This window comes from Bombus vosnesenskii, unplaced genomic scaffold, assembly GCF_011952255.1.
Source record: "Bombus vosnesenskii isolate JDL3184/JDL3185 unplaced genomic scaffold, Bvos_JDL3184-5_v1.1 scf7180000013262, whole genome shotgun sequence".
NCBI classification, from domain to species: Eukaryota; Metazoa; Arthropoda; class Insecta; order Hymenoptera; family Apidae; genus Bombus; species Bombus vosnesenskii.
The window spans coordinates 2,549,340-2,569,112 of record NW_022882922.1 but is presented as its reverse complement, the minus strand read 5'-3'; the positions used below and the strand labels follow the sequence as shown (position 1 = coordinate 2,569,112).

General features: G+C 37.8%; 1 protein-coding gene across 2 annotated transcripts in view; it reads right to left on the bottom strand.

Moving 5' to 3' along the window:
* LOC117243146 (amphoterin-induced protein 1) overlaps positions 1 to 19,773 on the bottom strand; it is a 291,568-nt gene that overhangs the window by 159,291 nt on the left and 112,504 nt on the right. For both annotated transcript variants that reach the window (XM_033510390.1, XM_033510398.1), the window contains exon 4: positions 9,302 to 9,341. The gene's annotated coding sequence lies outside the window, so the exon portion shown is untranslated. The remainder of the gene's footprint in view (positions 1 to 9,301; positions 9,342 to 19,773) is intronic.

Genomic DNA, 19,773 nt, shown 5'->3' with positions numbered 1-19,773 from the left:
GAAGCGGTCTGTTGATCGTTGTCCTTGGTTTCTTATTAATTTGTATGTCGAGCAACTTTGGTTTGCACAGGGATGTAGAGTGCAGAGGAGAAGCTATTAAAACCTAACGAAAATGAAACTTCAGTTTCTGTATTGAGATAGGAATCAGGGTTATGCGTGACTAGGGTTGAAAGTCGAGAATTCGAAAAATCCGGAACTAATCTTTATTATTTATTCTTATTTGATTATTATGGATATTTTCGGATTTTATCTATTCTTGTAATTTTCCATTATACAATGATAACTATACGTCGTCCTGATTTAATATTGTTTAATATTACTTGATATCGTTTAATATCGTTTAACAATAATTCACTAGAGTATCATAATGAAATATGAAAAGAAGAAAACTGCAAAATTTCATTTTATTTATCGTTCCTATTTTTTTGCACAATGAAACTTTTCTTTGATACATAAGTGGTAAATTCCTATAATTTTGTAGAAATATCATAAATATTTCAATCAACTTCGCCTTTGGCATTTGCTACTTTCGTACAATATTTTCTCTCGAGCTTGTTGTACCCATTTACATTTGTTCAAGTTCATCCGAAGTTACCTCCTGCCAGTCTATCTTCATTAGAATGTCAGGGTCCAGCGAATATCGTACAAAATGCTCCATTGTACATTTGAATGCAATTTGTAAAATTGTTGATTCAAGCCGGCTCTGTCAAAAGACAATATGCTTCGCAGAATATTATGGATCAAATATATATTCAGCGCTTCTTGTCAAGCATTTTCTAACGCAATCTAACGATGTTATTGAGGTTCAAAGAGAGAACTTCTGGAAACTTGCAGCGTTTCTGGATACTCAAAATGCTTTTCGAAGAATATATCTATTTCTCCAATATCTGGGGAGTTCGCCTCAAAATTACTCTTAATTATAATTCTCAGAAGCTATCCTGAAAAACAGCAAATCCATACGTTTGTCGGACATAATGGCCGACATCATTTTTCGTGAGAGACGGTCGTCATACCACAAGTGTCCCGAACGTGCTCGAGAAACGCGCATCTCGTTATTTCTTGAACGATAATTTGACGAGAAAATTGCTGCAGAATCTCGTAGAACGATTTTCACGATTTTATTTAAAGTTCACTCGACGAGTACGTACATTCGAAGATGTGAAGTTTTAATGGAACACGTAAGTAATTGTGGTTAAATGGAATCGTTACAAGATTCCAGACGTCTTTTTTTTTGTACAGTTATCGTTTGTAAATTTGTACAGAAAAATGTTCGTTTAATTCATTTCGATTTTTAATTATCGTTTGTTGTATTGATTGAGTTTCAAAAATAATCTACCAGCAGCGAATTCTCATCTCAATTTCATCTATGTTTCGGATTTAAATAATTCTATCAGGTATGATAATTATTCTAAAATTTATCCGAAACATTTATAATTACTATTACCTAAAAAACCATACGCGTTGAAAAGAAAGAAAACGTATCGGTGGCAAACAAACGTTTTTAATCATCCTCACTAAGAGCGAACGATATTATGGATCATTAGAGTACATTAGGAAAAAACGGAACGACACTGAAGAATATGTTTAGCAGAATTTACACGGTTTTAGTTTGGAGGAACACGGCGGATGAACACTGCTTTCATTCGTGGATGAAACTAGGATAAAAGCAGCGTTCATCCGTCGTGTTACTCCAAACTAAAACAGCGTAAATTTCGCTTTATTTTTATTTAGCGCGCATGCTTCCGTTCCGGTTTGTTAGATACGAAAAGAAGATCACTCGGTAGTATCATGCTGATCAACAATAATAGCGCGCAAATAATTAATCCGGAAAACTGACTTCTTTGTCGCGCGTTTTTATGTTTAGCAAGGATAGAAAGTGGCGAAGGGAAAGGAACGGAGGTGGTAGAACGAGGCAAAAGAACAGAAAAATAAACGTCCCGCGTCCCAGTTTACATTTCATTTTCCTCTCCAAATTTGGCGCGATTATATCCCCGCCAACATTTAATTCGCTACTCTATCTTTGTCCCCTGGTTCCAGTGTTTCTCAACCATAAGCGCGGGTCCGCTGAATCGCGCCTAGGTGTTTCAATTCCCCCGTCGTGATCCATTAAAATTATGTAAATAGAACAATGACGGCAGTACATAATGAAATTCTCCAGTGAAATAGATTGAGAGTTCGCGTACTCGAATCTGCCTTCCCAGTCACCTTCCATATTTACTAAAAATATATATTTACGTGTGTGTAAGCCTGGATAGTCTTTCGTAAACAGAGTTACTCCTTCGTGCTGAAAAATGGATTAATGGAGTGACGCGAAGAGAAGACACTTGACAGACTTTTGATATTCGATTGAAAATTCATATCGTAATGTTTAAGATGCATATCTCGTTACGGGAAAATATCGAAACAATTTCGACAAAAAAGAATTCAGAAGAAAGCAAGAAGTCTTAAATGTTTTTACGAACTTGTTGAATAGTTCATTATTTTCGTAGTTTTGGAAGAGTAAAATGATCTGGCAGTGCTGATATATTTTAAACGTAATTGTGTGTAGAAAGTTGAAGCTTATTACTGAAATCTCGAATGACGAAATAAATGATGGTAGTAATGAAATTGTTACAATTGTCATTAGAGCACGATGAAATGTACATTGTTGTACAAAGTTGCATTGTTATAACTGTGAGAGATTTCGAAATCACTCAACCACCGAGAAGTATACATGCTCCAAGTGTATAGTTCCATTCCCATTTGTTCTTTATTGTATATATATATTATCATTGAAATGAATGTTTTCGATTTCCCTAATTCCAGTACAATTCTTTAAAGGCAAGAATAATAAAGTCACTAATGTTTCAGAGGAACGATCAATGTTAAAAATCATCTCGAATTTATCAAATTTCATCAAGAAAAATACATTTACTTTTAATTGCAGGATCAAGTAAATGGCCAATTTTGATAACATGAAATTAGTTGAAAATAAAAGTAAAAAATAAAAAGGAAAATACGATTTTCTCTAGAAAATCGATCCTCTCTAGCTAAGCTTCAATTCTTTCTTACAATACAGCAGCGTAAAACTTATCTTACTTCGACGTTGTCAGGCCAGTTGCAAGGAAGAATCGAAGCTGACTGAACGAACTTGCGTTCTTTGTGACATGGCGGTTATTATTTAAAGCGCGATCACTGTCGGATCAATCGAACTTTCTGAGGTATACAGAAAACAATCGAAGGGTCAAAGTTTGTCGAGTCGATAAAAATTTACGAGCGGGAGACCGAGGAACGGTGCTCCACTTTACTTTGTTCCCCCTCATTGACGTCAAATATGTCCTGTTCACCCCGAATTCAGCCTAGTCACCCTTGTCGACATCGTTGTCGTCACGCTTGTCCCGCGTTTATTTATCAGAGAAGTTTATTCGTCCAGACGCCGCATATTGTCGGCTGATGAAAATCAGCCTCCCGGAACATTGAACAAACGATCCTGTACCATGCAGATCCGATACGAACCGTTAGAAACGTTTTGCAATGAATCTTATACGTGTATGCTCCGATTATAGAGAAATGAGTCGTGAACTAACATTAATGATATTCTAACATTAATGATATTCTCGTATGTTATGCACATCTGTATGCAATTAAAGTTTCATAGTTTAAAATGGGAAATGCAATTTATCAGAGGAAATGTAATTTCCTTAATATGAGAAATTAAAGTAGGTAAATCAATCGGAATTAGAAGTTAATATAATCGGTGATAAATTTTGTATCATACTGCTGAATTTTATATTGTAAAAGGATTTTTCAATACAATGACTCCGTTTCGCAATTCTCTTTCAATCAGGTAAGATACAGATAATTAGGCACCGTCTATCTTTTAGTTTTTATTTGAGTTAGTATCTATGATCAGATAAACGTTACAGGTTGCAATACCTATTCCAAGTAGTTTATGATAAAATTGCTAAATCGGTCAGAATCGTTCACTCCTAGAAACAGCTGGACGCATGACTACTAATTGGATCCAATATTCCATCAACTTGGGTATAAACGTAACTCGCATACATCGTTGCAAAATTACATTTATCCCACAACGGTTGCAATATGAAATACACATGCAATCTTGGAAAGAATAAAATGAAACGAGGAAACAGCTCTACAAAGGTTTTCCAAAAAAAGAAAAAAAAGAGCTGCATCATGTAACACAGCCAAGGTAGGCGAGCTTGAAGAATGAAAGTTCGCGTTGTGCCGGGACTCGAAACTTCGTCTTATTTCTCCTTTTCCCTTCGTGTTTCGGAGTACGCGTTGTGCGAAAATGGAACGCGTAAGGGGGAAAAGTTCTCCTCTTTTTTTCTAGACTCTACCGTCCCAGCTGGAAGTCGGACGCGTCAAAAGCACCCAATAACACACAATCGAGAAGTCGACTGCTCCCGCTGCCGCCACTCGATATTCAGGCAAAATGGGAACGCGCCGGTGGCTGTGTGTTATCGTTCCAGCCGCGTTACCCATTTTATATCCATCTACCGTGGTGCAGGCCGCCTGTGGCCCGTTCTGTCGCGCTGACAAAATAGATGATAAAAAAGCAGCTGAATCTACGACTGCCATGGCCACGCGTATTCCCTGTGAAACGGCGATTTCAAAGCCGGCATAGATCGCGATCTGCGTAGAAACGTCCGAATCTCGTAAACCTGTTTCTATCTATTTTATTTTTTAATTTGATTTTCCTTTCGTTCAGTTTCGTTCAGTTTTTTGTTTCCTGCTTTCTCTTTTCCTTCTCTTTCTTTTTCGAATGATACCGAGGGACGAACAAACGCCAGGTTCGAAACCTTCAGATCAGAGAGCAGACGCGCGTGAAAGCTTTCATCCTTTCGAACGATAGGATCGTCGACGTACAGGAAATGGCCGAGCGAATCAATATTTCGAGATTGTTCATTAAATATAATCGTGCAAATAATACGTCGTCGGGTAAATAACGGATTGCTTGGTAATTAGAGATATTAATATCTGTTGTAAATAAACGAGGAAATTGAGAATCGTAGCAAACTCCACGGGAAAAACGTAGAGAGAAAAGATAGTATTGACTCGGTTATCGTGCTTTCTTTCTTTTTTCTTCTTCGCAAACTAAAAATGAATGTAGTTTGGGTAAATATTGTGCGATGCCGATGCGAGGAGCAAGTTGAAATGGGTCGTACCGGTTTATATTTGCAGGATATATTCAATATTGTTCAATTATATTTTTAATCGTTTTTCTTTTTACCATTTCAGATTTCGAAATCTACGCTTCTATTCGGTGAAAACCTTCGTGGCTGTGTTTTCAAATCTACAATTGCATTTAATTAGATCGTACGACTATATCTTTGTAAAACTTTTGATCGATAGTAATTAACATATCTCACTGAGGGTCGTCCAAAAAAGACGAAACACGTGTGGTAAAGGTCGATGAAACCATTCTTGTTGGATGGTCGCGTCGCGCGTTGGTCGCCTGTTTGTGGTCGAGATGAATCTTCGTGTTTTGCGGGAAAAATTCGATTCTCACGCGAAACCACACGCACGAACGATCAAATCCGGTTGACGTACCGTTGCACGGGCCGTTGCTTCGAGATATAACGCGATGAACCTTCGAACTCGATTCGAAACCCAGACTCCAGGCCTTTCAGAAACAAATAAATCAACGTGTAAATCTGTCTATCGGCGGATGACGCCAACTGACATTATATCGCTCATCGTTATTATGGTACCGCGTGAATTCGATTGCAGTACTCGCTAAATATCCTTGGATGATGCACTTCTTTATATGATGCATTTCAATATTTTGGTACACAAACTTTTCAATGAGTGTATATTTAAGATGGCTAGTTATGTTGTATACTACTTTTTTACTAAATATATATTTGCAGTAAATATCTTGCAGCTGCTATATTACATTTTCAGATTGACTGAAAATTTTACCAGTATAATCACAGCTGAGACTTTCTCATGTGAATGTAATTTTAAAATTTCAAAACACAGACAACACGTAAAAGTCTTTTATGATAAACTGACCAGTGTCCAAATGCTTTTGAACCACTGTATATCAAATGATCCCGTGATCCCTCGAATCTCAAAACTTTCGCCAACACATCAAAACACATAAAGTTGTTAAAAAATGGAGCACATCCGTAGAAAAGAAACGAAGAAGAAAAGGCAAAACAGAAGGAGCGACAGATAGTAACACTCGACAACGTTTAGGACGACACCGCGATATACAACGAGGATACGGAAGAAGCGATCCACCGCGAGCAATTTTATCCTCAATTTGCTAGGTAGAAAACGACGGCACTCTGACGCGTGCGAGTCACTCGCTCGTAGCACGGTAGACACGTCGAAAGGCTTGAGGCTCGGACAACAAGTGGTGTTGTAACGAGCTTTTTATGATGAATGTGTTGGCCCCCATGTGCGAAAACGTGACTTCCTCGAGCACGTGCTCACCTGGCCGGTTCGCGGCTCCTTGACCCGTGAAACGGCTTCCGGCATTGTTTTCCGTCGCGAATCTGCAGAGTTCACCCGAGATAAGAAACGTCGGAATTGAAATATATGAGCTTCAGCTCGGATAGTCTATACTTGGAACTGCAACGCCTTCTCCAGTTGGGAGCCGATGAGATTCGAACCGGGATTAGGTAAAGCGATACGGAAACACAGGAATACGTAATGCAATGAAAGTACATTTCGAAAGGCTTCTTTGGAATAGTACTTTATACAAATAGCTATAGTTGGAATAGATATAGCGCGGTCGTAAAATTTGTCAGAAGCCAAGTTTGTACGTTTTAAGGGTGGAAATATATCGTTAGCTTGGAAGAATCATGGTACAGCTGCAAAATCGCAAATCCTCAGTTAGATGCTTTATTGATCAGACGAAGTATTTATCACAATATGGTAACTAGGTAACTGCAGAAACATTTGGTATTATTAAAATATATTTCAATAATATTTACTTTAGTTGGAATAATATGATAATTCTGCAACACTGTAGCCCTAAAGTATTGGCATCCATATTCGATCATCTAATTTACGAAGTGATTATTGATGATCACAATGGATATTATAACTAAGAAGACTTTGAAGTAGAGTTTGTGTTGAAATAGTATGGTAAAATATAGCGTTTTTGATCTAGTAGGTAGTCCTAATACTGTTTATAACATTAGATATGCGTCACTGTCAATGTATAATGGCAGGTGGAGGCGAATACCACTACGGAAGAATTTCGAACTACGATGCAATAACGAGAATGTACGAGTAATCGCCGAAAGTTAAGTAGTACAGACTAAAGTACATACTCCATTATATATTCGGTTTATCTATGAAATTGATTTTAATAAAATGTGGACATTCAAATTCAACTGTCTTTACAGAACATAAATTTCAATTTAATCATAGGTTAATTCGTTTGATGATGATTTACACTGATTCGTAGATTTCTGCTTCATAAAAAAGGTCCATTAATTTCAAGAATCGTTAAACGTCTACTTGTAGTAGCACATCTTATCACTGCGAACATATATCAGTCTTCTTCAATCGATAGATCTTCTTTCATAAGACTAAAATAAATTGCTCACACGAGCTATTCTAAATTATCTTTCACCGAAGGAACTATTTTATGTAATTTAAATTTAATTACTTCCTTCCTAATAAAATATCCAATAAAATTCAATAAAATTTTATTGCAGATTTAATTAAATCTATTAGAGGAATGTTGGAAAATACGATGTCAGGTCATTTTGGTAACGATTTGTGTTCCAACGAGCCCGAAGAAAATATTCTACGGCTAAATCCGGGGGATTCGAAACGACGATGGCTGCATCGTTAGCCCGACGATACAGACAATTCTTTTCTACTGTGATACGAAAGTTCAATAGGATACGGCGCCGACGACCTCGTTTCTCTCAAGCTTCGTCCCGTTATATCAAGGCAACCCGCAAATAATTTTTGCTTCTTTTTCCTTGTTTTTTCTTCCTTTCCCTTCCCTCTATACCTTCCACAGTTCTTATTTTTTTCGCTATCTTTCTTTCTGTATTTACTCGAATTGGATACCGATAGCTTTCGGCACTTTGTCGAATATCCCAGAGTTGCTATCGAAACGAAAAACGCGACTCATCGGCCGACATTTGAATAATCCACGTTCAATCGTATTTCTCGAAAAAACCAACGACCGCCCGCAAGGAAATCACATTTTCGAAAATACAGGAAATATTCGTCGGGCCGATAGGATTCTGCGTGACGCACGATCGCATTTTCCTGCATTAACACGCACGAAACGAAGGATCGCTTATTACGCAATTTCCCAATTTTCGTTCCATCAATTTAATTCTCAATAGCCTCGCTGTCGCTCCGATTATTTTTACACTAATCATAGCTCATAGTATATACACGGTGTCGATTAACTACACATATTTAGATCTTTTTTATTGAACACGTGATACACATAATACAAATATGTTTCCAAATTAATCACCTAACGAAGTGAAAATTTCGTGACACACGATTGTCGTTAATGAGCGATTATTCGTATTCAGCTGTCATCTTCTTACGTTTATAGTGAAGATATACGTATATTTTTTTTACAAACAATTCTGCTAGTGAGTACTTGAGTCCACAGAAAGCTTTCAGAGTATGTACTGTACAAATATTACTACAGTTTTTCATTTCGAACGCCTATGTCGGGACCAAGCAAACAGAACATCCTGTTATACGTTGCATAAGAGATGAAGTTTTAATTCGTTTGCAATGATACATGGAACAATATGCGACATACCAATGGACCCTGTTATCGAGACAATAAACTGATAGGCTTCATACGTTGTTCATTACAATTTTCACTTGGTAAATTGTTTCACCACCAGCCATTTCGTTGGCTGCGAAACTTTCACGGACAGTGATCCCTTTATCGCAATCATAGCTATATTAAGATACGTAATAATAAAAGAGAAACGAGTAAACCATCGTCGGGCTTCTCACATACCGGATAATGATCTCTACGTTCGTATCTAGATCGACGAGAATTGGAGGCAAAGTAACTATTATTAGCAAATGTTTGAAATTCTATCTTGCAGCTTCGTATTAGATAGGGTGTGTAACGTTCATATTAACTTTTGACGTGTTATTCGAGTCTACAGACACAAAGTATTTTGTTTAGTAGAAGTATCTATGGAATTAGTGCGAAGTTCGATGACTCGAGGTTAAAATTGTAAAAATGTAGGAAAGAGTTAAAGCATTATAGCATATCTGCTACTATTCGTAACATCTGCTCTTGATTAGATTTCACGAAAGAAAAGAACAAGAAGCATACCTGCATGTAATCTTCGTGCAAGAAGAATCTACGTAGTCACCTGGAACAGAAGAAAACAAGCGAGATTAAATAATATAGGCAGACATTAAAGATAAGCGATATTATACTCGATCCCATCCATTACAAATTAATCACTGTTTTATTCAACTCTGACAACACAGCCAAACACTTGGCCAACCAATTACCTTCCCTAATCATTGAGCTATTGAGTGAGCTGCTGTCTTATTTAACGCATTAACAAAAAAGCGATAAAGACGAAAAAATAAAATCTACGATAAGAAAAGGCTACAGAAGATTATAACGTATGGAAAGATCTCGATGTAATCTCGATGGCTTTTAAGTAGCGTCGTGGACAAGAAGCCTCAAGGTTTGTCATGTAAATCGTAATCCTGGCATCGAGAATTGAAAGGCGGCCCCACCGACGAGCATCCCTCTCTTTCGGTCCTACCTCTTTCTCCTATTATCATCGAAAGCGGATTCGAGCGCTTCGGTAACTTCCAGCGAAGAATTTATTATAATCGCATTCAAGAGCGTCTTATGGCAACGACTGCAAAGTAGCTAGCTATTCCACGCGGTGCAGGCCCGAGATGGCCGGGAGGAGCGCGACGGGGAAGCTGATTGAAACTCTGAAACATTTGCTCCGTTGGGTAACTTAGCAGCCAATCGTCGCAGATAAGTCGGTCTCCTCAGTTAACGGTTTCCTTAATTAACCGTGTACTGCCTCGCGGTTCGCGTTCCTCGTGACGAAAACGACGAAGACGACGACGAAGAGAACGGCGAAGAGGACGGATATCGAGAACTTTTACCCCACCGAGCTGCGCTCCCCTAACTGCCACTCTATTAATTCACCATTATCGTGAAAGTATAGCAACAAACCGAGGCCTCGACTCGCAGGATGGCCGCGAGTTAATAGCTTCTCTCCGTTCTTCGCTACCGCTTAATTGCCAGCTAGATAACGCTCGAATTCCGTGCGATTCGTTCCCGCCCGAGATAAATACACGTCCAGGTTACGTAATTAAAATCGAGACGATCGGCGCGCTATTTCGACCGACACGATGTATTTTCCATGGCGATGCGGTGCTTCCCGATGAAACCCTTAACTGAATATAACTTACGATATCGTTCAGGTCTTCCTTATGAACGATTGGATATCACTGGGCTGTTCGACGTACTATCGTACTTTTGGCTTCTTTTTCGCAGTGGTAGGGTAAATTGCTCGTCTGCCGACGAGAAACTTCTTCGTGCACTTGCTATAAACGATCTTCGAGGAGCCAGAGGAGAGAAAGAATCGATTGATTCGAGGATTGCTGGAGATTGGAGTTTACGGATACAAATGAAACGTTCGGTTAAATCGAACGATTTAATTATTGACCGAGGTGCCGGTTCTTTACTGCGATTACTTCCTATAGGGTTGGATGAATTAATAAATGGACTTAATTTGGTTCGACTTTACCAAAGAATTGTAAACTGTTCGTTTTATGTATCAATTAATTTTTACAGTTTGTGCTTCAGCGACTGCGATATTTGTGTTTAAGTGTGCTGTTTTCTGCTGGCAAGTAAATCCTATTCAGTGTGTGCTCTGTCACAATTTATCATACGTACTCGGGGTTACAACTATACTAACTGTCCAAAATAGAAATTAAATTATCCTATGGATTTAAAAAATGGGCATACGAAAGCAATTTGTAACTTTCCAATGTTTGATCAATGAACCACATGACCAATAAATCGTATTTACATTTCTCTCGATATTTTGAACTTTCTTGTCTATCTCATCTCGCAAGATCAATGCTTCGTCAAACGAAACTACTGTACAGTTTGCACCCATTCACGCGCAGGAATCACATTTCAGCTGCCTTCAATGGATACGTTCCTAAAGCATACGTTTCATGTTCAAACGGCTTCGTAATTCGAGCTCCTAATGTTGTGTTTCATTTCAATTACAGGTTAATTTTACTATAATCTCGTATAGCACAAATCGAGTTGAATGTAATACGCGAGTAGAAAAGATTCTATTTAGTTCATTACAGAAATTATCGACAGGATCTATGTGGTTATAAATACTACGTGAATTATACGATAATTTATTATAATTACAGCTGGTTTATTTCCTTCATTGTGATAATAATGCTGTTACGGTTACTGGACAACTAATAGCCCAGTGTAGTTCCTAGATAGCTAACCATTTTAACTCTAACCGTTGTTAAAGCAGATTAACTTTGATAATCAAATGAGACGTGTACTTTTTGCGTTGCAGCTATAGTTAATGCTATGTAATTGGAGTTAAACACATGTGGGCGCTAATTTTTCAAAATTGTTCTTTTCTATTATGAATTGCGCACGCATAGACCGTTAATTGTACAAACTCAAAAGTATTACCGTTATTGGCAGACTTTTACTATAAACGTTTGCTGAAATTTTCTATTTTCGTTATTCATTCATTAATTTTTTAAATTTCTCATTTTTCTGTTTCAATTTTCACGGAAATGAGAATATCATGAAGAGAACGCTTTAGTATTCCTAATTTCTCCATAAATTTGTAAAAATTCATACTATGCATGTTATACGCATGCAGTGTATATTGATTGTACATTGTTACAATATTTGAAATTTTAATAACTGTTCATTCGTGTTAAAAATCTGTAGTAGCAGTCCCTGTTTAATTCCTAGAAAGGACTATTTCTAACATATGAATTATTGTTAGAACTATAACTGGATACACGTATGGTATTTCATTAACCCTGCGGAGGTTGCGATCGTGAAAATTGCTTCAGAAGTCGCATTAAATCGTATCTAACTTAAAATTTATGTTACGATGCTTATTTTTGTGAAAAATCTATATAAGTATACGAAAAGTCCAATTGTAATAAAATTAATACAATATACATTGAGTTTAAGTATAAAGTACAAACTTAAAAATATTTAGGATTAGACTTCATATGTATTTGTCAAATCAACCGCAATTTCCGGATGGTTAAATCAGGTTCTAGTGTAAACGATACCATTTCCCAACGAATCATTTCCCATTTCGTCAGTTTATACGAGCGCACTTTACTTGTGGATAGAAAAATAGTGTTAGATACATACGGTGGAACTATTTCAATTCCAACATCCTGTATACAAAAAAGAAATATCCAAAAGAATTACAAACTAACGAATATTCAAAGTAGAGAATTAAATGTTTTATTATCATTCGATACTAAATGAAAAATATAAAATTATTGTTTGCATTGTGATGGTATTATTATAAGACAATATTAACAGAAAATTTGCATGTGGAAATTTCACCCGTGAGAGCCTTTAACGAAAATGCGTTGAGAATGCATATTATGCTAAAGTGCATTATGAAAAAATATCGATGACACGCAAGCAGATTTAACAATTACGTGGCATGATCAAATATACGTAACAGAATTAACTGAAGTAACGGAGCGAGCCGGTTCTAGAGGCGTTCCTCGATCGCAAGTCGACACTTCCGGCCATCTAGAAGGGGTTGCGCGAGCAAGAACGGGGCCACGAAGGTCGACGTTGATCCATTCGCGTTCCTCCTGCGTGGAGAAAGTCATTAACTGATTAAACGAACATATATACCGCTGGTTTTTATAATGCGATATCGGTCAGCTGAATATTCAAAGCCGGTGTCACGCCTCTTCCGTGATTTGATTAATTGTCCCGACCTACTACGGTCAGAATTCTTTTCTTTGCGAGGAGCTGCGTTTCCATGCTGCAAAAATATTTGTCGACTATATGTTTTTGGAAAACAGTACAATGCAAAGAAAGATGCAAATGTAGACAGAAAGATTTAAGGGCGGAACGGACTAAGCTATGTTAATGTAACAAAAATTGGTTTAACCCCGAGGAAATATACGCGTCGAGTGATACAAGGGCGAGTTGTAAGTTTCTAAAAATAAGCGGTGATAAATTATAATTTCATTGTTAACTACGATGGAACTATCATAGTGGAGATATTGTGAAACGATATGATAGGATTACGAAATTTCAGAGAAAGAGGAGAATTATTCATCAAAATCTTGGCTCCAACTGTAAGCTCCGAAACTTAAAGGATTCTACACCATAGTAATACTGTATTACGTGACATATACCTGTTGAAGAATATGATTTATTGACACGAATACGATTCATCTCGTGCTCTCTAGATTATTCTATAAACCTGTCAACTCCATTCTACAGCCTTTAGCAATTCTACGTTTATTAACTTACTTCCTCTGCCCTCAGCATGGATATAAGATAAATAACGAATCCACTTCGAGAATCTGAAAATCGATCGAACAACGCTCACAATCAATCTTATATTCGTATTCGCAGCTTCAATCAGAGCGTCGCAATCAAAAGGCAAAGGACAGAGCTCGAATAAGAAGAACGAACGTCTGGAATAAAACACGATTGAACATTTCGATTGAGCCAGTGGGAAGCGGAGAAAGCGGTGTGGTGAAGTGGTGTTTCAAAAGGCCAAGATGTTCGGAAGGATAAGCGGGAAAGGGCACGAGAAGTACGGTAATAAAGGAAAAATTGGTGTTCGTAAGGACATAGAAAAGTCAGTAGTCGCTTAATTTAAAGGTTTGCTTATTAGAAGCTAAATGGGGTGCGGCATTCGAATGCTACAGGGAAATCGCATGGTCACGAAGCTTGGTTTCTCAAAGACGCCGGGATTAAAGCACGAGAAGTTCGGTTGGGACGATAACAATCGACGATTTGGATCCATAATCCGCATGCCTCGTGCTCGTCCAAACAGTTTAACTTGAGCAAAACTTTGGCCTCAAAACCCGTGTGATAAACGATCGAAGTTCCTCCTTTCATCGGCTGGCGTTGGTGGTCGTTCAACGAATGCTCTGGATTCCGGCACGTCATTGACGCCTCACCTCTCTTGCGCGTCGTTGTCGCGCTCCTTTCTATCTTCTGGCTCTTTGGTAAATTATTACGTCCCACACGAGCCCATCGATCCATCAACCGCTCCTCCATTTCCGAACCATACATCTCGAACGCTATTTGTATCTTCCCGCCGAGTAGTTTTTTTATTTTCGCCTACGTTTTCGCATAAATTCTCTCAATCTGTTCTGTTCGGCATGACCTTGGAAAGATTTATACTAACGGCATTGTATTACAATGGTCGGATTAGAATAATGTGATACGTTCAGACGTCTCAGGTAAGTTATGAATGACGGATATAATCCTAGTAAATAGACTAATTAATTAAATTTTAGTCATTGATAGGTTCAAATAAATGACGTTAATATAAAATTAATATTAGTTTGATGTTGTCGAACGAAGAAGCTCCTTACAAGGCTTTATAACGCCCTTATGTACAATATTTTGATGAGTTTTGAACAGCACTTTAGAATCGGCCACTTAAGTTGGAAGATACTTACCATATAAAGAATATAGAAGGACCATATACTTTTGTAATTCGTAAACTCAAAATATCTTCAGAACAAGCATAAACATAAATAACACAGTCGTGACCTTTGATTAAAACACCGCGAACATTAGGACTATAATTCTCACATCCGAATAGAAATCTCAGTACCGAAGAATCCAATTCATCAACGGAAATAAAACTTCCCGAAAGCGGCGAGAACATTCTCGAAAGTCCAAATCTACGCCACTTTGTCAAGGCGTTATCTAGCGAAGTTAGCAAACGGGCACTTCTACAGGGCGAAGTTAAATAAATTAAAGGTCTTCGAGGGGTTGAAATGTTCTCTTCGTATAGCTCTCTAATTCCTACCACCTCTTCCCACCGGAATTCTTGAAAATTCCGGCGCGCGCTTGGCCCGCGTGTTGGTTGTGTTTAAGGCAAGGCGCTTTAAGCCTCGCAGTCGAGAAGTTAATCGATACTTCAAGAAAGATTCGAGGGGTTTGAAAAGCGGACTTAACTTTCGCTCGGCTGGTAATAAAGCGGCTTACTCACGTCTTGCCGAGCACATCCGTCGGCTCAATCGCACCGCGAAATTGGCAAACTTGCCTGGCCCCGTCTTCTCCTGTATTTCTCCTATTTGTCGTCCCTCGATCGACGTCACTGAGCACGATAATTTGCGAAAATACTCGCGACGAATCGTTGCTTGTGTACTAGTCGCGCGAATATATGTATAGATATGAAAGTTCTGACGAACGACGTTATATAATAGTTTCTTTCACAACGTTCGCTATGTGGTTATATGGACATTTATAAACTGGCTACGAATTTATCGCGTGCAGTACATGCCACGTGATTACCGAGAATTCGATGACGATGCTGACTATCGATGACGAAGTAAATACGGAGAAAGTTCTGTTTGCGTTATCTGTTTATCTTGTTGAAGTTATTTCTAGCTATAATTCAAACCATTTTTGATTGGAAGAAATGTTTTTTTTTTTTTATGGAATCTAGTTTAGAACTTCTGTGCATTCAGTTTAGAATTTTAATTGTCGAATAATAATTATTTTCCAAATTCTCCTGTAAAATGGAGCGTAGTTTGAAATATCTGCCCAGTTGCCGTGACTAACCAATCAAGGCAACTCACTTTTATGTATTCGGAAGCAGTTTAAGTTCTTACACAATTTCGGCAGAAATATAGCGTGTTCACCCGGCAACATCGGAGCCGTGTTCAGTAAAAAAAAAGCTAAAATATCGTTCTTAATATCAAATCATCGCAAAAGCAATAAACATTCAGAGGAGCTTGGTCTAGAAAACTAGACCGGATATTTCAATCCTATTTATACCAAGTAAAAGCAAATGAAATTTAAGCACCGTAATAACCAAACATCCCATAGTATTCTCTCACCCTCTAAAAATATCGTTCTCTTACAAACGATGGAACCATTTATCCCTAAAGTTGATCAACATGTCTAGGCCAATGAAAACATCGTCAATGAGTAACAACGCCAACGCGTTTTAAGAAAAAGCTGACCATTTTTATCACCGAACTCGTATAAAGTATATAAAGCGCGATGATTTGCTAGCAGCAGTCATGGTATAGTGAGCTATGCGAGGTCGACTGGATAAATATATAGATATCTGCATGGAGCATCCGGTCGACGGGTTCCACCCCATCTGAAAGTTTTATATGTACGTGGCGAGTAGGCGGACTGCCTATAGTATAGCCGGGACGGCCTCTGGTCGGAGAGAAGAACTTCGCTAAAATATCCGTCCACGCAAAGTGCAGAGACGTAAATTGCATTGAGCACTGCATCGGCGAAGATAGGAGAAAGACGAGGCGGTGGAGCCTCGAGCACCGGATCGATTGCCCTCTATAGCGCGCGCTGCGTGCGAACGAAACTCAAACCCTGAAGAACCGGCGTGGAGGCGGCTCCATCCATGTCTGGAAACCAGTTTCCAAGAGCTTGACCGAAAATTTCACTCGTTCTCGGTCCTACGAGTAAAACGTTTCCAGACATTCGAGAACGAGTGGGGAATAGAAATTTTAAAGGATGTTCAAGTAATTGAAGTTGATACACGATATTGACGTAAAATTCTCCAACAGAATTAATATTTCCTTAGACAATCAGTAATTCCTAGATTCCACGAATCCTAGATTTCTCCTCCAAGGAACGATATAATTAAAACAGCGTCATGCGTTTCTTTCTATTTACTGCTGCGAGTAGGAGGTCTAATATTAAGATTTTTGTCCAATACTATATAAAGAAATTTACAACCTTTAACGAAAAATTGACATTTTTCTGGCACAGCCTAATATAATATCACAATAAGGTAACATTTCAACTTGAATACTATAAATCATTGTTCTTCCGAGTAAGGAAAATGTCGTGACATTTTAACGAATGGAGTTAATATTGTCGGTTTGTAGGCGCAGCGTACACATATGGTAGGCCGAGTCATGAAATTGAACCAGGGTGATTTTCAATGAACGTTTCAACGGAGCCTCCCTTATTTATTGGCGGGTTCAATCACAGACCGTAGAAAAAGCGATAACGCACGCGAATCTGGATTCGCAAATATTCCGCGCTCGTCTGGCTCGATCAACATTAAAACCCCTTTGACATGCTCCTCTGACGAGAGTAAATTTCAATTCTACGGCTCAAAGTCGATTTCCTACGTTCGTTTATTTTCTAGCGTCAGGCATAGGTAAATAGAAGCTACCGTGTATGTATAAATGTAGCGCTTGCGTAGCAATTCGTAAACCGATTTATAAAACTACAAATTCTTTGAATTTTGCTTCTGGTAAATTGTCGTGAGATCAAAGGTTATAAAAATTAATTCTTAGATACATCCCGACCCAGCAAGTAACTTTTAAGACCGTGTCGTCTGCAAAGTTAATTTTTTCCAAACAAAGGGTCAGATCATAAGGATCACAGACGTGTAATTTAAAATTACATGCCGATTTAGATCCATGTCGTATTCAGCAAGCATGTTAAACGATTAATAGAAAAGGAAAGAAGCACTCTCAGAACTCAAAGCAATTCTAATATCATTTAACACGACCACTGATAAATTCTTTCCCGATCTTAAACCGGTAGTATCGTTAGTTCGTTCGACATGAATGTCGGGTTAAAAACGCCGTGCTGAAGGAATTTCAGGCATCCTAAATGTTTCCGAGACTAGCAAAATAGGCGAAATTCTATTTCGGAAGAGAGTGCACGGTGTCGCATCGTGTTGCATGCCTGAACTGCAAGCTCCTGAGCGAATTCGTGAATTAGAAATAACACAGGCACGCCTAAGCAAGCCTATGACAGCAGCGCGAGGATATTTTAGCCTGCCTTCTTGCCTGTATGCGACCCGTCACACCTCAAAACTCCGGAAATTCAAGCGAACAACATTGTGGACTTCGAAATCTCCAACTGTACCAACCGGTGAAATTCAAATATTTTAACTGGAAATACACGGCTTTAAAATTCTTGAGACGATTACGTATTCTATTTCGTTCTATTCATTTCTATCACTATACTGTTATAGATAAAGGATATACTAGGTGACTTCTATTATTTTAGTTATTTCTCAAAGTTATAACAATTAATAGGCTATTTATGCATTTACGAGAAATTTCGAAATGTTAAAATACACAGAATAGACATAATTTACAATAATATACGAAATATCGAAAGTAAACTAATGATTATAACATATATTTGGCGAAGCGAATCTCTAGTTATGTTTATAAAAATATAGGATTTTATAAATATTCGCAGTCTACTAATTAAACGGTCCACACAATACGGAGATAAAACATTGCTTATTATTCGAAGCAGTAAATAGGATTTCATCGACTGAAAATTCTTTGAACAGTTCACTGTACACGAACAAAATTATGATATAATATTGGTAGTCAAATATTGCTTTTATTAACTATATTCTAAGTCCAATATATGATACGTTTACCTTCAGAAGTTAACTAATTCGATTCATATGAATATACATGTGTGAATATGCCTTTGGAGAGTAAACGAGGGCATACATTTCGCGAAAAAGTCAATTTAGAACACTGCTACATGACAGAAAGTCTCAGAAAATTGCAATTTACGGTTATGTGTAATGCAGGTCAAAAAAGAAAGGAAAAAAAAAGAAAAGGAGGGAACTTCGAGTAGCAGTTGCTTTTGCGTAGTTACTCCGTAGTTAACTTATACCTGATTCGTTAGCATATATATTTGCTCGTGTACTTTAATATTTTCCAGCGGTTTCCATTCGCTACAATCCATATAAGTCCTCTAACATGTGTACATATAATATACTCTGCTATTGGTGTATGGATGAAATGTAACTTATGCATCTTCCGCACTTTTTCCTAAAAAGAAAAAAGAAAAAAACGCGAAACGGAATAGACTTCACAGATCATCAATAAAATTAAAAAGTTTGAATATATTATAACAAACCATCTCTCTTTTTTAACTTTAAGGTATTCATGTAATACCTCTTTCAGTAATCAAAAGCTCATATTATTGTGGACACGTTATAAAACAGTTTTACCCTCGATAAGGAAGAAATAGATCGTAATACAATTTTAAGAAATATTCAAATTTCATGCGGTATATTTTTTTATAATTCAAAGAAAATTCAATAAAAAATTCGAGAAGTATAATCGCATTAAGGGAGAAGTTGATCATAACAAAATTCCGACAAAGACCCTAACTTGAAACACTTCATAATTCAAACAGAATTTCATGAAAAGTTTCATTCAATATTTTACAAATATTTCTTCCTAAATCCACGATGAATATCTCGATGAATTAACGCTGTATTACATCGATTCCTCTAACCAACAACTTCGTTGAGAGAAGGGATGCTAAGGAAGAAGCAATCTCATAAAAGCCTGGAAATCGTCTGTATAAGCGTTGGTCGAATTGTTGGGACGATTTTTCTCGAGGTCCACGCAGTGAATCTTAAATTTATCAAGCTCAACGCCGCATGTTCGAGTCACTTATCCAAGAGCGACGCTCGACGTTGAAACCGTGCGGATAAGCATTCGAAGAAGCGACAAGAACGAACGAAGAGGAAAGAAACAGCGACTGCGGGGCTAAGGTGG